The following is a 20,500-nucleotide window of genomic DNA, read 5'->3' on the forward strand; positions in this document are numbered from 1 at the left end:
TTATTATTTGACAACATATATTAAATTTCTTTTTCATTTCGGGACTGGGCATCGCTATTACCTCCGTACTCTCATGCAATGACAAGTGAATAAACACTCATCTTGAGATTAACACATCTAGCATGGAAAACTATTGGCCACCACCTTCCGCTTGATGAGCGGTACGGGAACACAAAAAGGAAATTCATTTTGAAAATTAGAGTTGGCACATACAAATTTACTTGGAACGACACGAAAATACCGCATATATGTAGGTATGGTGGACTCATATAGCAAAACTGTGTTTAAGGATTTTGGATGCACAAGTAGTATTCTCACTTAGTACAAATGATGGCTAGTAAATAGATCGAGAAGCATCCATCCAAGAAACGAAAATTCTCATAAACAAGCATTAAGCATAACTAACACCAATAATGCACCACAAGTAGGATGTAATTTCATTGCATAACTATTGACATTCGTGCTTGCATAGGGAATCACAAATCTTAATACCAATATTCTTACTAAAGCATAGTTACTCACCAACATGACTCACATATTACTATTATCATGTCTCAAAACTATTACAAAGAATCAAGTTTATTTTGTCCAACGATCTTCATGAAAGTTTTTATTATATCCCTCTTGGATATCTATCACTTTGGGACTAGTTTCATATATTGCCAATGCTTGTAACAAGCTCTCAAACAAATTTAAGTGAAGAACATGAGCATAATTTTTTCATCATCCCTAAAAATAATATAGGTGAAGCATGAGCAAATATTTCTTAACTGTAAAAAAATGAGACAATATTTCTTCAAAATTTAAAGCACCACCATGCTCAAAAAGATATAAGTGAAGCACTAGAGCAAAAATAGGTGTGTCCATAGCTCAAAATTTTTAAGTGAAGCATATAGAGCAATTCTAACGAATCATAGCATCATTATTGCTTCAAAAATAGGTGTGTCCGACAAGGATGATTGCGACAAACTAAAAAGTAAATCAATCAAAGAATCATATAATACAGGTTGCTCCAAGCAAAACTCATGATATGTGACGAATAAAAATATAGCTCCAAGTAAAATACCAATGATCGTTATAAGAAAGAGGGGATGCCTCCCGGGGCATCCCCAAGCTTAGTTGCTTGGTTCTCCTTGAATATTTTCCTGGGATGTCATGGGGCATACCCAAGCCTAGGCTAGTGACACTCCTTATTTCTTCATCCATCGCGATCTCACCTAAAACTTGAAAACTTCAATAACACAAAACTTAACAAAACCTTCATGAGATCCGTTAGTATAATAAAGCAAATCACCAATTTAAGTACTGTTGCAAACCCATTCATATTTCATTATTAAATTATATCTACTGTATTCCAACTTTACCATGGCTTATTCCCCCCTCCCCGATACAATCCCCAGATTCATGAAAATAAGCACACAATGCAACAAAAACAGAAACTGTCAAAAACAGAACAATTTATAGTAATCTGGAATTTGACCAAACTTGTGTACCTCTAAAAATTCTGAAAAATTAAGAGGATGTAGAAAATGTATACCAATCTTTTATAAAAAATTCAGAAACTTTTGTCACTTCTGTGATTTTTCAAAATTCTGCTACTAGACGCATATGTTTCTGTTTTTCAACAAGATCAAATCAACTATCACCCAACATAATCCTAAAGGCTTTACTTGGCACAACCACTAATTGAAACATAAAAACAGAATCATAACAGTAGAATAATTGTGTGAATACACAAGAACAAAAATAAAACAAGAAAAAAATTATTCATTGGGTTGCCTCCAAACAAGTGCTATCGTTTTATGCCCCTAGCTAGGCATAATGCATAGTTTTAATGGTGCTAAGATGAAAGAAAAAAATTGAATCACAAACAGAGCATTTTATAGGATGTGAAAGACAAGTTTTAGTCTAACATAGTTCCTATGCATAGGATTTTTATAGGGAAAAGTTTTACCAAGACAAGCAATTTCTAGCATATGCAAATAGGAAGAAGGAACCATTAATAATTTCAACGCAAAGAGAGGTGATTTAGTAACATGAAAATTTCTACAACCATATTTACCTCTCTCATAATAATTACATGTGGATCATAATAATATTCAATGATATAACTATCAAATAAAATATTCTCTTCATGATCCACATGCATGCAAAGTTGACACTTTTCCAAAATAGTGGGATTAACATCAACTAAAGTCATGACCTCTCCGAACCTACTTTTGTCAAAATTTTCATGAGTTTGAACACTCTCCGATTATGTGTGGTTATTATTTCCTAAAGTTGACACTCTTCAGATCCCACTTTCAATATTATTTCAAACATTATTATTAATATCATATTCATCATGAGGATTAAATAAATTTTCAAGATCATAAGAAGCATCACCAAAATCATGATTATTACAATGAGTAGTGGGCATGACAAGATTGCCATCCCCAAGCTTGTAGGTTTGCAAGTTATTAGCACAATTGACATTAATAGAGTTTATAATAACATTATTGCAATCATCTTTTCATTCAAGGAGATATCGTGAATCAATTTATAAATTTCTTCCTCTAACACTTCATCACAATTTTTAGATTCATAAATTTCAAGCAAAACTTCGTAAAGATAATCTAGTGCACTCAAATCACTTGCACTTGGTTCATCATAGTTGGATATTTTGAAAAGATTAGCAAGTGGATGAGGATCTATCAATAGATTTTTAGCAAGCGAAGATGCAAGCAAATAAAAGGCACATGGCACACAAGCAAGGATAGCAACGAACAAAAAGGCAAACGGAAAGAAGGCAAATAAGAAGTAAAATATTTTTGTGTTTTCCTGAAAACGTTTTAGAAGTGGGGGGAGATGAAAATGAGAGGCAAATGGCAAATAAAGTAAATTGCAAGGAGATGAGATTTGTGATTAGGAACCTAATAGATGTTGATGATGTCTCGCCGGCAACGGCGCCAGGAACTCTTCGGGGTTGTTTGTATCCGCGTTGGTATTTCCCCGAAGCGGAGAGGATGATGCAGCACAGCAACGGTAAGTATTTCCCTTAGTTATGAAACATAGGTCAATCCAGTAGGAGAACCAAGCAAAACTATGTAAATGGATCCTGCACACAAATAACAAATACTTGCAACCCAACGTGTAAGAGGGGTTGTCCATCCCTCCATGGTATTGAGATAGATTAAATTGTATGAGATTGGATAAATACATCTTGGAAAAACACAAAAAATAAAGAAAAAGTGAGCAAGGTATTTTTGGTGTTTTGGAATAATAGATTCGAAACAATATGATAGAAAATAGACCCCGGGGGCCGTAGATTTCACTAGTGGCTTCTCCCGAGAAAATAGCATAAAGTGGGTAAACAAATTGCTGTTGGGAAATTGATAGAAGAGCAAATAATTATGACGATATCCAAGGCTATGATCATGTATATAGGTATCACTTCCGAGATTGGTAGACCGACTCCTTCCTGCATCTACTACTATTACTCCACACATCAACCGCTATCTAGCATGCATCTAGTGCATTAATTTCATGGAGAAATGGAGTAATGCAATGAATACAATGAGATGATGTAGACAAGATCTATTCATGTAGGAATAGACCCCGACTTTTTATCGTTAATAGCAACGATACATGCGTGCCTTGCTACTCCTTCTGTCACTAGGTGAGGACACCGTAAGATCGAACCCATCACAAAGCACCTCTTCCCATTGCAAGAAAAATCAATCTAGTTGGCCAAACCAAACCAAAGTTTCAGAGAAGAAATACGAGGCTATAATAATCGTGCATGTAAGAGATCAAAGAAGACTCGAATAATGTTCATGGATAGAACTGATCGTAAACTGCAATTCATCGGATCCCAACAAACAAACAGCAAAAGAGTTACATCAAATAGATCTCATGGAGGAGAACATTGTATTGAAGATCAAAGAGAGAGAAGAAGCCATCTACCTACTGTGTGTGGACCCGTAGTTCTATGGTGAACTACTCATGCATCATCGAGGAGCACCAATGAGCATGATGAACCCCTCCGGCAAGGTGCCGGAATAGGTCTCTAGATTGGACCTCCTCGTTCTGGAACTTGCGGCGCCTGGAATTGTGTTTCGACGACTCCCCTAGGGTTTCTGGAATATTTGAGTATTTATAGAGCTGAGAGGCAGTGGAGAGGACCTCTATGGGCCCCACAACCCATTAGGGCGCGCCAGGGGCCTCTAGCGTGCCCTGGTGTCTTGTGGGTCCCACGGGCCTACCCTGGCACACTTCCTTGCCACCCAAGTTATCTTTTGGGTAGAAAAAAAAATCTCAAAACAGTTTTGTGGCATTTGGAATTTGTTTGGTACTGATATTCTCCAAGTAAAAAACAAGAAAAAAAAAAGCAACTGGCAATGGGCACCATGTCAATAGGTTAGTCCCAGAAAATGATATAAAGTGTTATAAAATGAATGTAAAACATCCAAGAATGATAATATAATAGCATGGAATAATAAAAATTTATAGATACGTTGGAGACGTATCACAACTTGGGACTGGGCTGTGGCACACCCAGCTCAGCTGCAAATTGTTAAAAGAGAGGAGCGATGGATTTGGGCCTTCAAGAACAGTTAAGTGTCGGGACCTCAATTGCGTGAAGCACCTCCCATGGACTCAAAAAAGGCCCAGTCGGTAATTACTAGTTGAACTATGTAAAATGTTCCATATAATAAAAAAAATATGTAAACTGCAATGAATTTGGTCCGGTTTCAATGAAAAACATCTGATTTGCATGAAATTCGTCCGTGGAACCACAAGACCTGTCCATACTGAGCCTAGTCGTACGGAATCAGCAGGTCCATGGCCGTACGCAAGCAAGTACATGTACTTATTATCACGATCGAAAAATAATGATGGCGTTTGAGACGGTGAAACCCATGAAATTTTCAACATAGTTAATAAACGAGAGAATCCTACAAGTACAGACTGACAACTAGGATCCAGCATGTATATATTTTTTGAGGTCGAGCAACTATCAACTGGGCTATAGACTATCCAAGCTTGGTTTTGTATATAACTGGCCCAGCCCATGACGACAATGGGGCACAATGATCCAGCAGGTATCAACTAGCCTCTGGCCCGCCAGCCTTAGTTATATTTTCTCTTAGAACATCTGCATGCCAGTTTTTTTACTTAAGAAAAAGCATCGCCCAGTTCTATTCTCAAAAAAGAAACTTTCGGTTTCTGATCTCTTACTATAGATTAATTAGTTCATATACATATATTATTATATTTAAAATACATAAAGTTTCCTTTTCACCTTTACTTCCTTATTTTTTTCGTTGTTATCCCTCCGAGGGCTGATTTTTTCACCACTGATTTTCTCTAAAACCAACTCAATTGTCTAAGTCTTTTGACCTTATGAAAATAAAATAATATTTTATTTGGTAAATCAACAAGTTCTTACAAAAAATGTTTATCATTATAAGTTGTCATGTTAATCATGTTGATTATGTTCAAAAATTATTATAAAACGGGTTAAGATTTTACAGACCAATGTAATCATATACGTGCAATGATGTCTCATTGTACTAGAATGTTTATGCTCCCGTCGCAACTCACACGCAAATTATCAACCTTCATAATAAACGGCCAAGAACATGTTTATTTTAACATTACTCGGTCTAGCCATGCTGAGGTGCAAATCATTTTTTTCTGCAAACTTCTGGGCTGCAAATTTCTGGGCTAATAAATAATATGAAATGAGATGTAATAAGTATTAACAAATGGGCTGGAAATATAAAAAATAGCAAACTGGCAATTACCCCTTAAAAAAGCAATCTGGCAATTACTTTCAAATTTCAGTTTATTCTTCCGATTTTAGATTTTAAATATCATTAGATTTTAAGCTAATTGTTGTTTAATTTGTTTGTTTCTGAATCAAAAATTTTAGATTTAAAAAGTTTAGATTCGATCGAAATATGCAATTAGGTTGAACTTTTTTACCATGGTCCTGGGCAGAAAATGAGTTGTAATAAATTCCTTAGGAATTACCAAATGGGCTGTAAATTATTAAAAAAATAGCAAATGGGTTGTATGTTGTCTGCCACAGATTTGATGCGTACACAAGTTTTCTCAATAAAAGAAACTTAGTCAACAATCGACTCTACCAGCGTGAGACCATTAGATGTCAATCCAACTGTAGTCATGCTTCTTCAATCTTTGATCTTCCTGCTCCAGTCACCCAAACCAGCGCTGGTCATACCGCCTGCTCCTGCCTGCCGTGACCAGCTGTGCTGCCGCATAGGCCTCACCGCCCCACCCTACTCCCATTCACTGGCCAGGCCATCCCTCTACTCACCCACACCTCCTGTTATTCTCTAGGGACGACACACAAACCAATAAACCCTTGTATCCCCCTCCATGTGGGAAACACCTGTCGAGTTTTCCCCGGCTCCGTGTCGTTTCATTCCTAGGCCTCGTCGTCGTCCACCGCCTTGGTGCTCTCGGCTCGGCGTGGTCAACATGGTCAACAAACGTCATCCATCAGAAGAGGAATGTATGTGGAGAGGCCGACAACTGGGTCCATGGACGCAGGCAAGGAAGTGCCTCCTTATTACGCACAAAATAATGATTCCTCCACCTGACAACGAGAAATCATTGGAAGGGCCTCTGTGTTTAGCAAAAAAAATGTTTCCCCCCTGACAGCTAGGACCCACTAGCTACATCTTCAGACAGAAGGAAGTGCCTCCTTACCCCCTGATAGCTAGGACCTACTAGCTACATCTTCACATGGAAAGAAGTGCCTCCTTACCCCCTGACAGCTGGGACCCATTAGGTTGAAGCATACGTAGTGTTATCTGTCTGGTCGCTAATGTGTACGTACATAGTGGTCGATCGGTCTCTCTACAGTGATGATCCGTGGCCGGATAAGGAGCGACACGTGTCATAGTAGAACCACCGACGTAGCATATCACACAGTCCCGTCTATATCGTGTACACGTACGTACAACCACGCTGGAAGAAAGTACATACGGCTACATAGGTACATACGAGCGGGGTCTCTAAATGCGTACTATGATAGAGTCCTATTTATCAGCAGCCAACCGGCTGGGTCAGAATGGAGGAAACAACATCATGTTCATCGGGAGACTGGGTCGGAATATGTCATGTTCATCGGGAGCCAACCGGCTTGGACGGAACAGCCGAAACAAGGTCTGGCGTTCCGCAGAACGGACGAAACAGACTTCTCTTCAACTGCCTACAGTTGAAATGGGATCATGTTCATCTGGAGGGATCTGGCGTACCGCAAAACAGAGGAAACAGACTTCTCTCCAACCGCCTACGGTCGAAATGGGGTCATGTTCATAGGAAGGGGTGTGGCGTACCGCAAAATGAAGGAAATAGACTTCTCTCACCTCCTACGGTCGAAACAGGGTTCATCGGAGGGGTGTGGTGTACCACAAAACAGAACTCCGTGACCTACTATTCATCCATCGTCGACATCCTCTAGCCTCCACCTGCTACTGTTCATCAACCGTCGACTTCCTCCAGCCTCCACCAGCCACTGTTCATCCAAGGGATACTGTTCATCCAGCATCCACTGACTACTATTCAACCAACTTCCACAGGGTCTTGTTCATCCACCCCAACCGGCTGGGATGTGTGGTGGCCTCAGGGTCCTGTTCATCCGGAGGCAACCGCCTACTACCACTGGTCCTGTTCATCCAGCGGCAACCACCTACACACGTCTAGGGTACTGTTGATCCAACCCCCAACGAGAACTGTTCATCCACATCCAACCAACCGGCTGGAGTCACCACATCTCGACTTGTTCTACATATCACGCACGCGGCACAACAGGAAATGTTCATCCAGAGGCAACCCAATCGGCTAGCTACGTCTCACATGGGGGGTTCGATCAGCTTCAGTATGCAGCAGCGGTCAAGGGATCGATCGATCGACTTTAGTACGTAGCAGTGCGATCGCTCGGGTTCAGTAAGCGAACCGCCTCTCGCCTGGGATCAATTATAGGGACAGGACTCACACCACGCGCGCGTACGAGAGAGAAACACATAGACCACACTGCATCGCTCAGCCCGACCACTCAGCATAATTGGGAACTCCGCAAAAATTTCCTCGCCCTCAATTCTACCATGATTTTTTATGTCATGGACGACCCAAAGAATGTTATGTAGGTGCGTCCCCGGCCTGCCAAGGACGAAAAGACCATTTTCTGTCATGATTTTTTGTAATTGAAGTAGGAGCCCACCACATCTATGATGATACGTGTTTTTGTCACAATTATCGTGATAGAAGTGTCATAACCATGACAGGAAAGAAATTCGTTCGGGCCATAATGTCACGCATGTGTCTTTTTTTGAAGTGATCATGCCTTTACTTGTGGCTTTAAACCAGTCGGTCATCAATGTTCCACTACATACCAAGTATAATAGCTATTTTAGCTGTCCACCATGGCGGACTCTATATAAGCCATGGTAGGGGCACCGGGCCTAGGGGTCGATATTATTTATAATCCCTATTCACAAGAAGAAAATGACACAATAGGAGTTGGGTATTACCTCCTCTGCGAGGGCCTGAATCTGGGTAAGAAAATTCATGTCTATTCCTATCTATGTATCTGATAGTCTCTACGCTTCTGTATACACCCACTTGCGCATTGTCAAGAAAATATCCATGACAGTGGTGCCCACCATGGGGCATATCGTCTATTGAAACTTGTTGTAAATATGCCTAAAGGGAATAATAAAAGTATTGTTTATTTCCAAGTTTATTATTATTGCTTATATTCTATGCTATAACTCTATGTTTCTCGAGTCTGCGAAAGTCAAGAGGCTCAGAGAAAAAGTCATGTACATGTGTAGAGTTATAAACAGAAAACTAGATTCGTAGTCTTGTCTCTAGGATTATCTCAACTGTTGCATGATGGTTCTATTTTCCTAACCATGGGCATAGTTAAGAGTGACGATTATGCTGAATCTTGAAGGCACAACGTTAGAAGAACATTTGTGTTGAATTGACCCAAGTTGTATGTTATACTAGGAGATGATTTTTTCACAAGTCTATAGTCCGTAACACTGGAAAGTTAACATATGCATAATTCCTTAGGCCATGATAGTATCGAGTCACTTCATACTGGACAATACTTTGGTGTTGTTCTAATCTCAACCATAATAGGGTGATCATAACGGCAACTTACAGGTTCATCGAGAATGTATGACAAGGGACTTGATAGCTCGAGACTGAGATTTGCTCCTCTAATGATGGAGAGCTATTCTTAGGGCCCTCTTGGTGTGCCAGTATCCATCATCGTCTTGCCAGACACAATGTGACTTGCTCACATCGATGCCGACACACGATAATGAGCAAAGTGAACAAAACAAGTAGCAAGGAGACTGGCATAACGATCATGAGTTGAATCACGGGGATGCAAACATATCTCGCCTTGGATTTTGTAAAGTATCGCGAAGCAAAAGAAATAGCACATGGTATCTATAGGTTCACTCGATAATCATCTGTATAAGTATAAGGATTGATACGTCTCCAATGTATATATAATTTATGAAGAATTCATGACATGTTTATAACAATTTTATATGGTTTTGATATGATTTGAGTAGAAATAACCGGACTGACGCTCTTTTCAGCAGAACTACTGTGGTGTTGTTTTTTGTGCAGAAATAAAACTTCTCGGAATGGGCTGATATACGAAGTTTTTTTATGGACCAAAAGGGACCTCCGAAGCTTCATGGGTGGACCAAAAGGCCCACGAGGAGACGACACGCTCGCAGGGTGTGGCCTACCCCCCCCCCCCCCCCAGAGAGGGGCGAGCGATCTTGTTGTTGCCTCATGGACCCCCTTGACGTGAGACAGACACCAAAAATTCATGTAAATATCTAAACCCCCATAAAGAACCCTAGATGAGAAGTTCCACGGCCACAAGCCTCTGTATCCATGAAAACTCAATCGGGACCCCGTTCTGGCACCCCGCCGGAGGGGGAAATCATCACTGGAGGCCATCTTCATCATCCCGACAGACACCATGATGAGGAGGGAGTAGTTCACCCTCGGGGCAAAGGGTATGTACTAGTAGCTATCTGTTTGATTTCTCTCTCTCTCGTGTTCTTGATTTGGCATGAGCTTGATGTACCACGAGGTTTGTTAATATATTTGGATCTTATGTTGTTCTTCCCTCTATACCTTCTTGTGATGAATTGAATCTTTTCCTTTATGTTTTGTTATGTCAGATTGAATCTTTTTGACGTGAGAGCACTTGATGTATGTCTTGCGATGGGATATCCATGGTGACAATGGGATGTTCTATTGATTCACTTGATGTACGTTTTGGTTATCAACTTGCGGATTCTCGTGGTGACATTGGGGTAATCTATGCATAGGGGTTGATACGTGTTTTGATATTCCTTTCTCTGATAGAAATCTTGGGGTACTCTTTGAACCTCTTTGTGTTGGATTGAGTATTATGAATCTTAAGTTGTTTGATGCATATAGTATAATCAACTCACGGGTACTTGTGGTGACATAGGAGTATCTAGGTGACATTAGATTTGGTTGATGTCTATCATATGGTGTTATACTCTAGGGTTGTTTGTGACACTTATAGGAATAGCTCGATGGATTGATCGGAAAGAATAACTTTGAGGTGGTTTTGTACCCTACAAACAATTTCATCTTATGTTCTTTGCGATTGGAACTTTGGAGTGATTCTTTGTTGCATGTTGAGGGATTGTTATATGATCCAATTATGTTATCATCGTTGAGAGATTTTGCACTAGTGAAAGTATGAACCCTAGGCCTTGTTTTCAAGCATTGCAATACTGTTTTTGCTCACTTTTGTTACTTGCTACCTTGCTGTTTTTATATTTTCAAATTAAAAAAACCTATATCTACAATCCATATTACACTTGTATCACCATCTCCTTGACGAACTAGTGCACCTATACAATTTACCATTGTATTGGGTGTGTTGCACTACAAAAAAAAACACATCCGTGACATTTTGGGCCGAACGAATTTTTTTCCTGTGATGCTTATGACACTTCTATGACGAAAATTGTGAAAAAACCCGGTATCGTCATAGATGTGGTGGGCTCCGACTTCTATGACAAAAAATCATGATAGAAAATGGGCTTTTCGTCCTGGGCGGGCCAGAGACGCAACTGCATGACATTCTTTGGGCCATCCATGACGAAAAAACCGTGGTAGATGCGAGGGCAAGGAAAATATCGGGGAGTTCCCAGTTATGGTGGGTGGTCGGGGACGAGCGATGCTTCGAGGTTTGCGCATTTCTCTCGTACACGTATGCGCGTGTCTACAAGGCGTTGTGCTCTAACTGAACCCGAGCGAGGCGTTCGCCTACTGAACCTGAGCGATTGCACTGGCTACGCGTTACTTAACCCGAGCGAACGATCCCTGGTTGTTAACTGAAACCGATCGAGCGATTCCTTCTCTACTGCTGCTAACTGAAGCCAATCAAACCTCCTGCCTCTTGATGAACAGTGAGGGTTGTTGGGGGTTGGATGAACAGTTCCTGGTGGGGGTTGGATGAATAGGACCCTATGGGGGTAGAGGCCATTGCCGCTGGATGAACATGACCCCGATCAAGCCGATTGGGGGTGGAAGAATAGGAACCCATGGAGGGCTTGTTGAACAGTAGCCAGTGGAGGGCTTGATGAACAGTAGCCCATGGAGGGGTGGTTAAATAGTAGCCGGTGGAGGCTGGATGAAGAGGAGCCCGTGGATGAACAATAGCTGGTGGAGGCAGGGGAGGGAGACGCCGTGGATGAACAGTCGCAGGTGGAGGCTGGAGGAGGTTGACGGTGGATGAACAGTAGCCCATGGAGACTGGAGTGAGGCAGTAGACGATGGATGAACATCAGCCTGTGGAGTCTCGTTTTGCTGTACACCACACCCCTCCCGATGAACAGGGCCCTCATTTCGACCGTAGGAGGTCGAAGAGAAGTTTGCTTCCTCTGTTTTGCGGTATGCCACACCCCTCCCAATCAACACGACGCTGTTTCGACTGTAGGAGGACGAACACAAGTCCGTTTCCTCCGTTTTGCGGTATGCCAGACCCCTCCCGGTGAACAGGATCCTGTTTCGACCGTAGGCAGTCAAACAGAAGGCCGTTTCCTCTGTTCTGCGGTGCGCCAGGCCTCGTTTCGGCTGTTCCATCCAAGCCGGTTGACTCCCGATGAACACGACACATTCCATTGCTTACCGATGAACACGAGGGCATAGTTTCTCCATTTCGACCCATCTGGTTGGTTGTCGATGAACAAGACACCATCGCTGCTCTCTGCTGCCTCTCCATCTACACGAGCCCTGGCCGTACGTATGCGCGAGTAGGCCTACGAGACCCCGCTCATATGTACGTATGTGGTCGTATTTACTTCCTTGCATCCTGGCTGTACGTACGTGTACACGATATTGACGGGAATGTGTGACATGCTACGTCCGTGCTTCTACTACGACACGTGCCCTTCCTTACTCGGCCATGGTTCATCGCTACAGCCTGCAGACAGACCGACCGACCAGTATATACGTATACATTCGCGACCAGAATGACAATGGTATGTACACTTCGACCTGGTGGGTCCCGACTGTCAGGGAGGATAAGAAGGCACTTCCTTGCATGCGAAGTTATTGCTGGTGGGTCCCAGCTGTGAGGGGGAGAATCATATATTTGCCCATAATATGGCCACACTTCATTGCGTGCGAAGATGTAGCTGGTGGGTCCCATCAGTCGGGAGGGAAACAATTTTTTAGCGAAATATGGTGGCCCGTCCGGTGGGTCCACGCTGTCAGGTGGAGCAATAATTTTTTTACGCGTAACAAGGTTGCACTTCCTTATTGCAGCCGTGGACCCAGATGTCAGCCTGTCCACGTACAGTACTCTTCCGATGGAAGTCGTTCCTTGACCACATTGACCATGCTGCGCCGGGAGCACCAAGGCCGTGGACGATGGCGAGGCCTAGGAAGGGGACGACGCAGAGCCAGGAAACACGCGGCAGTGGATGCCCACACGGAGAGGAGTACGAGGGTTGACAGGTTCAGCTGCGGTGTGAGGCTGTTGTCGTCGTAGGATAACATGGGTTGTGGGTGAGTAGAGGGATGGACTATCCAGAGGTTGGAGTAGGATGAGGTTGTCAGGCCTGCACCATAGCAGAGCCGGCCATCAGAGCCAAGAGCAGGCGGCATGACCGGTGCTTGTTTGGGTGGCTAGAGCAAGAAGACCAAAGGTTGAAGAAGCACTACGACCGTTGGATGGACATCGTACGGTCACTGGAGCTAGAATCGTTCATATTGACTAAGTTGACAAAGCCCTCCATCCGCATCAACTTAGTAAGCCCACAAGTCGGCCTCCCACTATGGTGGGTCCCAGCTAGCATGGGGAGTCTTCATTTTTTTGTGCGTAATAAGGAGGAACTTCCTTGCGTGCAAAGATACCGCTGGTGGGTACGAGCTTTCAGCGGGGGGGGGGGCTTTTTTTCGCGAAATACAGAGGCCCTTCCGGTGGGTCCATGTTGTCATGTGGAGGAATAATTTTTTTACGCGTAATAATGTTGCACTTCCTTGCTGCGGTCGTGGACCCAGTTATCAGCCTCTCCACGTACAGTACTCTTTTGATGGAACTCGTTCCTTGACCACATTGGCCACGCCGCGCCGAGAGCACCAAGGCGGTGGACGACAGTGAGGCCTAGGAAGGGGACGACGTGGAGCCACGGAAGACGCGGCAGTGGATGCCCACGCGGAGAGGAGTACGAGGGTTGACTGGTTCGGCTGCGGTGTGAGGCTGCCATCGCCGCAGAATAACAAGAGTTGTGGGTGAGTAGAGGGATGGCCTGGCAAGAGGTTGGTGTAGGGTGGGGCGGTGAGGCCTGCGCGGCAGCAGAGCTGGCCACGAGAGGCAGGTGCAGGCGACATGACTGACGCTGCTTTGGGCGGCTGGAGCAAGAAGACCAGAGGTTGAAGAAGCACTACGGCCGTTGGATGGACATCGTATGGTCACTGGAGCTGGAATCGTTCATATTGACTAGGTTCAAAAAGCCCTCCGTCCGCGTCAAGTTAGTAGGCCCACAAGTCAGCCTCCCACCATGGTGGGTCCCAGCTAGCAAGGGAGTATTCATTTTTTTGTGTGTTAACCACGCCCGCCGAGCGCATGCAAGGTGGTGGACCACGGCGATGCCCCGGATAGCAACGAGTAGGAGGTGGGAGCAAGTGGTCCCAGCGGCGCTCGAGGAAGAAGACGAGAGATTGCAGATGGATGCCGGTCGTCGGATGTAAATCCAATGTCTATCGATGTTAGAATGATTTGTTGACTAAGTTGACAACGACTTGCGTTGGCTTCGACCTATTGGCCCACATTTTAGCCTTCAAAAATGCGGCACATATTCAACCCATTTTTTTAGAATTTATAGTCCATTTGATCTTTTTTTTAGAATTACAATCCATTTGCTGGGCTAGGTGAACAAATAATGTAGCGTCCATGCGGCCCATTTTTTGAAAACAACAGCCCATTTTCACTTTCTCGAAATACACGAATTTGCTGGGCTGGCTGAACAAATAATGTAGCGTCCATGCGGCCCATTTATATTTTCCTAAAAAAATACAACCCGTTTGCACTTTCTGAAAATACACGATTTTGCTGGGCTTGTTTTAATTGTAAGGCGCACCAATATTATCAAAAAATAAACAAGGGCTGAGCATTTTGTAAATATATTTAAATAATAAGTGCTTTATTATTACATTGGTCCTTAAATCTTACCAAGCCTTTGTACACAATCACTAGGATTTTTGTTGCCTTAATGTAAAAAAAACCAGGATTTTATTGTTAAAAATTATTTTTGTAATTTAATAAGATGTGGGATATTGTTTTCTTATGTATGTAAGTATCTGTAAAATATATGATGACAATAATAATAATATATGATGACATATAAAATAATATAAATATGTAAAATATAGTTAGAAGGGAAATATAAGTTGGACCTGACGTTCCTATTCTTATATAGAAAAATAGAATAGACCTCTGCATTTTCTTCAAAATACATAAGTTGGGCTAAGGATGTTTCAGGAAAAATGAAACCTAGGATGGGAGGTCCATAAGCCGGTCGGTACATGACGACCCTCAAGAAAATACAAACCGACATGTAATGGGCTGCACATCTTAAAAAAGAAATCCTAGATGGGGCAGCCCACAACCCGGCTGATACTTGTTGGCCCACTAATAATAAATGATACCTACCAGCTCCCCGGCTTTGTTGTAAATTTATCTCCTTTAGTAACTATGTTGAAGCACATCAATTTTTTTTAACTATATTGACAAACCCGTGGGCCCCAACGTCAGTATAGCACTAGGAGGAAGTATTTTTTCAATGAGGCACTTGCTTGCGTACGGACATAGACCTGGTGGGTCCTGACTGTCCGCCTGTCCATGCACAGTCCTCTCTAGATTCCTCTCGTTTGTTCAGCATGTTCACAACGGCAAACAGTGGCACCATAGTGAGCGCACAAAGGTGAAGCACGAGAACGAACCACCGGAGCCAGGGAAGGCATGTTACAGTGATAGTAGATGTTGTGCCTTATTTCTAACGTAACAACTGAACTAGCCGAGTGGCGAAGTGACACTACCCTACCGCTGTTCCGTCCGGGTTGGATTCCACCTGATGCATTGAAAATATCTCCAATTTTTTTGCATTTGCCATTCTTGACATGTGGGTCCCCATTGTCATCTACACACACCATGTCCAAGACTTGCCAAAACTTCGTCCCTGGTTTTCTCTATTTTTTTCACACTCGACATTGTGTGGGCATTTTGAAAATAGCATATCTTTTTGACTGTGCATCAAATGAAGATGTGTTATGCATGAATATTGATTAGCATGATGTTAACTGGCTGGTAGTTCCATTTTCGACCATAAATAAAACTTCCAACATGATGTTATCCCTATTTGAAAAGGGTATGTTAATATAAATGCTCTGCCTCTGAAACTTGTAGTTTCTTATCTGAAACTGAAACTTGCAGTTTCTTCTCTGAGAATCACATTGTCTATACTTTTATATGAAACTACATTTTTTAAGTGCTAAAAATATATTTCTTGAATTCATAAAATACTTCATACGCCCAATACTGCAAATCTGAAATTCAAAAGACATTCATATCTGAAAGTTCTCTCAAAATACACAACACAAAACACAATTCACAACCTGCAAATACTGACAACCCTAAGCTCGTCTTGACAATTCACAACTTGCCCGACTATTAGGTAGGGGGCAGTCCCCTCCTATTCCTTGGCGACAGACAGCCGCCCCGTGAGACGATGTGAACAGTGAGGGAGAGGATGGCAGGGAAGCGTTGTCGGGCCAACTGCTTTTCTCCTCTTGCAGTTGGGTTCGGTTGATGAAGAATCTGTCGGCTCGCTCTGGCATGGCACCCTCACAAATGGCACCCTGTAGATGCTCAATCCTTCAATCTCTAGTGGATGCTCCATCTTGGATCGATACTCCCACCAACGATGCCTCACGATCGAATTCGGTGATTCCGTTTGCTCCATGGCCCAGAGGAGTAGCTCTATGTACTCCCGCGTGACTCCTTCGAGAGTATCACTGCCTTTTTGCTCTATTACAGATATTTGGCCATGGATGTCACCTACACTCGCCGGCGCTGGTTTTTGAATGGAAGAGGAGAGGAGCAGTGCTGGTTTTGGATTAGAATGGGTGAGGAGCAACGCTGGATTTGGATTGGAACACTACAAGAAAAATACACTTCCCTGATGATACATGTTTGTCATAGTAGGTCACGTTTTCTGTCATGCATGTACATCCATGACAATTTTATGATAGAATCAAGATAGTCATACCTGTGCTATCGTAGAAGTGTTCCATGACAATACCAAAATTATCATCACGGAAGTGTCCACTTCCATGACGATAGATCGTGCATCATAGAAATGCTTTCATCAAGGGTGACCAGCACGTGGCATCCACCATAACGGGTCGCCGTTAAGCTATCGGGTCCAATTTTGGATCCGATAACCCGCTAATAGCTACGACCAATGGCGATTTTCCACGTGTAAAATTCTCATTGGCCGACGGAAACACGTGTCAGCTCGGCGTTGGCACAGATGTCACTCATCCAATGGGCGAGATGTGCCTATGATATGTTGACATGTGGATCAGCCCAAAAGTGGACCATAAAGATTAAATGGGCTGGCCCAACTAAAAGCCGACAAAATTTTGTAGACCATAATGGGCCGGCCCTGCTAAAGGCCCAGAAAATTTGGCAGGCCTTTATGGGCTGGCCCAGCTAAAGGCCCACAAGACTTTGCAGACCATAATGGGCCGGCCGAGCTAAAGGCCCACAATAATTTGCAGACCATAATGGGTCGGCCCAGCTAAAGGCCCACAAGATTTTGAAGACACTAGTGGGCCAACCCGTTCATAGGCTGCCATTGTTTGGGCCAAATGTCGGCCCATATTTGATCCGGTCCATTAATAGCGTGTCATGTTTTGGGCCTAATAAGGGCCCATATGAGATCCGGCCTGTTAATAGTTTACCATGTTCTGGGCCATATTACGGCCCATATAAGATCTGGCCCTTTAAGAGCCTTTGGGCTAAATTATGGCCCATATCAGATTCGGCCCGTCAACTGGTCCCTGTGCTTTTGGGCCCACTTGAGGCCCGTTAGGATTTCTTTTTGCTAAAGGCCCATTTAGCAATACGTGTGATATTAGCTTTGGCATGTTAAAGGCCCGTTTAACATTTCAGCCCTATATTTATTTTGGCCTATTAAAAGCCCGTCATATAGTTGGGCCTAATAATGGCCCGCTTTGCATCCGGCCTGCTCACAGCCAATAATCTAATTGGGCCAAACAAGGACCGAGACAATTTTGGCCCCTAAACGGCCCGTGATGTGATTGGCACAATCATGGGCCGGGGTCTATTTCGGCCTGCTGTTCGGCATGTTTCAGGCCCAACCAACTTTTGAGCCTCCTAAAAGCCCATTGAATTTTCTTGCGAAAATAGGGTCGGTGCTTTACTCGACCTATTAAAGCCCGGAACTAATAGTGGCTAGTTTACATTTAGGCCTGTTAATGGACCAAGATGACTCGGCCCATGATGCGGCCTATACATAGTGATGACGGCCCGATTATGTGCCATAATTTTACGGTTTGGCCGATTTAATTTTCATGGAGTGAAGACAGGATATATATAAAGTAAAATAACTGCAGCACCAAGAATAAGAAAAAACCTAGACTATACAGTAAAGAAATTACGGCATATTACATCCACTGGCATCAAAGTTCGCCACCATGATAATAAAGCACAAGCAGACAACAGATTACATACACTGGGCATCAAAGATCGCCCCTAGTGCAAATAAACACACCGACAAAATAATATACAAAACTAACAACACTTTAATAGAGCTCAAGAAAGGTTAGCCCTGCTCAAGAGCTGCAGCGCAAGCAGCTGAGCAAGCTGATGAGACTACACTTGTTTGATGCTTATATCCACCTCACTATGAAAGAGGAACAAACAGACAGATGACAAGTTTTGCACATATAAGTATCAGTGCTGACAATTAATCATATTTCTTATTGACAAGTAAAGTGACATAGTTTAAAATAGCTTTAACACAATATGGTATTGTTCAGGCTAAGACATGGTAGGAAATGACATTGTGAAGGAGTTGGCAGCTTCACGACACCACTGGATTACAGATCAAGAACTCATAAGTATCAATGGTTAGTGTGGTATCTATTTATCCCATTTCAGATTGGCAAATAAGAGACGGTTTAAATAATAGTAGAATGAGATGACATTGTTCATAGTTAAGACATTGCAGAATATGACATTGTGCTATAGTGGGTAGGTTCACCACACCACTGGATTATGGATCAAGAACAGAAGCTTACATGTAGTGCAAAAGAAGATGACTTGCACTGTATAGTTAAATTTACATGGTCTGAAGATGGAACTTGGTTGTACAACTGAAAGCTTAAATTGAGAACGACAAACTTTTGTTTATGAACTACATAATAAACTTTAAATATGCAATTTGATGCAAACACCAAAAATAAACAACTATTTCAACCATGCCTAACCAAATATACACAACAAAGTTTGAAGGCTTGAGAAGGACAAACTTACATTGGTGGTGAAGACCGGCTCGATAAAGCCCTTGTCCATGCTGATGTGGGGGGGGGCGCAATTCAACAAGTTTACCACATAATCTTCTTCATAAGCATTGCCTTTATTCTACATTTTGTTAGGAGTAAATATAGATGTGATAATGTAAGAAAAAATGGAGAATATTTAAGATAAGATGAAGAGTGATGCTACATAACCAAGTAGCTATAAATGTAAGTACAACGATAGAGGCAAAAGGTAGAACCAAGTGTAATGCAGAGATAAACTTCTTCAGTATCAGCGATGTTATCCAACCTTATGGTAAGAGTAAATATAGATCTGATGTGTAGAAAATTGAGGGCAAAGGAAAATAAGCTGCAGAGTGATGGTACATGAACAACTAGCTGTCAATATAAGTACACTGATAAAGGATAGCAGGTACTTACAAGAACAATGCATAGCTAAACATTTTCATTGGCATTGGATATAATCTACACTAATGTAACCATTAATATAGATCAGATAATATGGAGCGAACAATTGATAAGCAAGCTATCATGCATACTGCTGTCACATAATGAACCAGGTATGAAATTAAGTACGATACATGACAGCAAGTACTAACAAGAGCAAAGCAGCGGGCATCATATTTGTGATATCCCGTCGTCCTTTTCAAACTGGAATTCTTCTTCGAGCAGAATTCCTGCAAAACAGATCCGTAAGGCACATGCAGAAAAGTAGAAGTTCAAATTGTCGTGTGATATCATCACTGAAAAAAAATAGCGCGCTATAGCATCGCTAATAGCATGCTATAGCATATTGAGAATTTCCTCATTAAATATATTGGTGTATAATGCCTCGCTAATAGCACGCTATATCACGATATAGCACGCTAATAGCATATTTTGAGGTCGCCGCTATTTTGCTGTAGTGCGCTCTTTTTTTCATTGGATATCATAGACAGTACCTCATCCTGGGAACAAGACCAGTGCATAACAAGGTTTTTCCATTCAATATCTTCTAAATTTAGCACATGAGACTTCACCAGAAATTCGTTTATAGACTTGCCATCAAAGTGTGATTTCCTCAGGTAACACCGATACTGCTGCAATGCTTCCTTGAAAAGCTAAAGCAAGCTTTGCTTGTCATGACTATCGAGATTGACCCTCACCTATTTACAACAATGTAATGTAAATCATTGATGTGTCCAATCAACAGAAAACAGGAAATAATCACCATAAATAATAGCATTTACACGTAAGTGGGACATGAAGATGTGAAAATGGTGTTTCTCTTCACTATAATCTTCCCATGATGGGAATATATGCACGTAGTCCCTAACAACATTGAAAGCATTGTCTT

This window comes from Triticum aestivum, chromosome 6B (assembly GCF_018294505.1).
Source record: "Triticum aestivum cultivar Chinese Spring chromosome 6B, IWGSC CS RefSeq v2.1, whole genome shotgun sequence".
Classification (NCBI taxonomy): domain Eukaryota; kingdom Viridiplantae; phylum Streptophyta; class Magnoliopsida; order Poales; family Poaceae; genus Triticum; species Triticum aestivum.